Raw genomic sequence first — 2,500 nt, forward strand, 5'->3', positions numbered from 1 at the left:
ATCTCGATTTAGTGGGTAGTGCATTAATCCTTAGTTTAACCATGTCTATGTAATTATACGATTTTATTGTTCTATGATTCCCTGTTATCCATGAATTGTTTTCTGTTTGAGATTGGCAGTATACCAACCCCCGACCATCTGTTGTTTGATATAGTTTATTTGACCATTTGTTCTGATTTAAAGATTTCGAAGGAAATTTGGAGCCTGCAATGATATGGGCCTGTTTTAACGTTGCAATAGTGTATGATTGTTGTGATAATGCTCTTATTGCTAGATCATCTGAAGTTATCATTTTGTTGTGTCTGCTTATTATAGATAGTGCAACTGAGTCGCATAAATTTCTTATGCCCATTCCTCCGTTGGATACTGATGTATAAAAGAAACTGTCGGGCGTATCGTGTGGCAACCTGAGCAGAAGCTTTACTGTTTTCCTAATTTCAGAATCAAGTGACATCAATAAACCCTTGGTAACTTTTCCGAGGACCAATTGATGAATAATACGAGGTATCAAATTGTTATTGATTAAATATACTTTCTTTTCTGGCTTTAACGGTGCTCTGGTCAGTTTGTTTAACATTGCTGCGAGCAGGTTACAGCTTATAGATCGTTTTCCCCTTGGGTCAAATTCAATGCCTAGATATTTGAATCCCTTTACATATGATACCGGATTAATGGGTTCGTTATTTATAAAGTACGATGATGTCGTTGCAACACTAAATGTCTTCTGTTTGCCGTACTTGATAAATCTTAACGAATTGCATTTGTTTATATTTATTTTCAAGTGTCTGTCATCGAGGAATTTAGTAGTTATATCCAAGAGTTTATTCATGCCACATTCCGTTTCTGCAAATAGGATAAGGTCGTCTGCAAACATCATTGAATTTACTTTCTGATTTCCTACATTAACTCCTATATATGTCGGCAAGTTATCCAATAGTTCATCCATAATCATGTTAAATAGTAGCGGTGAAAGTGGATCACCTTGCTTTACGCCTCTTTTTAGATTTATGTTACGCATTGTTGTCGATCCAAATACAATATCAGTTAGATTACACTTATAGATGTTGGTCAAGTACGTTGTTGATTCCTTTGATAAGTTAAATCGCTTTAAGGCTCTAATAATCGATTCGTGGCTGACAGAATCGAATGCCTTACTGAGGTCTATTGACACTATTTGCGTGTTTTCGTGCTTTTGCCTGGCGTTGTGTATGATGAAGTGTAGTAATGCACTATTTTCGAAACATCCGTCTACCGGGAGGAATGCTTTCTGCCTGTAATTAAGCTTTAATTGCTGTCCTAGACGATAACTTAAAATTTTGTGTAATAGCCTAATTACAATTGATGAGATGGTTATGGGTCTCCAATTTGAGGGTTTTTCTAAATCCTCTTTAGTTTTAGGTATAAGTCTTGTTCTGTGTTGTTTCCATATTTGTGGTATATCCTGTAAATAAAGGATGATATTTAAGATATCTAGTAAATATTTTATTGGTAAAGTCCTAAGATCGCTAAGAATAATGTTGTCCTGTCCAGGTGACTTATCCTTCATAATTGCTAGGGTCTTAATCAACTCATCTAAGGTGATTGCTTTTACGATATCGATGCAGGATTGGTCGTTTTTTAATTTAAAGGGTATATTATCTGGAGGAGAGTTTGACTCGAATAAAGTAACGAATGTTCCCCGTATGCTTTCTTCAGTTGGGTATATACTTGGCCCCGATCTATCTGAAGTAATCTCGTCTAATAGAGCTTTCTTGTTCGTATGGTATAAATATTGATACCCCCTGTATTTAGTTTGCTTTGATTGTCTTCGATGCCTATTCTCATCTTTCTCCTGTTGGTTTACACGATCTTTCCTATTAATTGGTTTACTTCGATTTAAAAACTTTTCTACATGAGAATTGAGTAGCAGTAACGCCTGATTGTGACTTAAATTCTCGATCTTTAGATCGGTAATTATGACCTGAAGATCCTCAGCTGCTGTCAGTGATTGTTCTTTTTCGGCCCTTATTGCTGGCTGATCTCCTTCAGAAGGTGTAGTTGTTATTTCCGATGTTGTCGGTAAAACTAAGTTAACAAGGCATTGATTTTCTACCTTATAGGTGGTTTCTTTCAATGTCCTTACCAATTCCTTATACTTGATATTTCTCCGCTTCCCTTTAATCGCTTCTAGCGTTCTGTGTGGCATAACTGAGTTCTGTATTAGTTGATTCATGTTTATGTCCTCATCATTCTGTTGGGCTTCTTTATGGGCCATAATTTCTACCTCTTCTTCTCCCCATCTAACTTTCCTTCCTGGTGCGTTTTGCTGTAGTCTAGCTTCATGTTCTGTCGGATGAGTTCGTCTAGTATGTACCCCTAAACCTGTTTTCGTAGTAAAACCTCTGCTACAATATGAACAACTAAATAGTGTTTCCTCAATTGTGGTGGTTATAGCACTAGTTTTACCTATTAAACTTTTGCAAGTTCTTCCGTAGTGTGACGCTATCTTGTGTATGCTATC

General features: G+C 36.4%; 1 pseudogene; it reads right to left on the reverse strand.

The window, feature by feature from the left end:
* The window catches only part of LOC142913798 (28S ribosomal RNA), an 8,692-nt pseudogene that overhangs the window by 1,892 nt on the left and 4,300 nt on the right, over positions 1-2,500 (reverse strand).

This window comes from Petromyzon marinus, unplaced genomic scaffold (assembly GCF_048934315.1).
Source record: "Petromyzon marinus isolate PM22_M1 ecotype Great Lakes invasive population unplaced genomic scaffold, UKy_Petmar_22M1.pri1.0 PM_G_Scaffold_26, whole genome shotgun sequence".
NCBI lineage: Eukaryota > Metazoa > Chordata > Hyperoartia > Petromyzontiformes > Petromyzontidae > Petromyzon > Petromyzon marinus.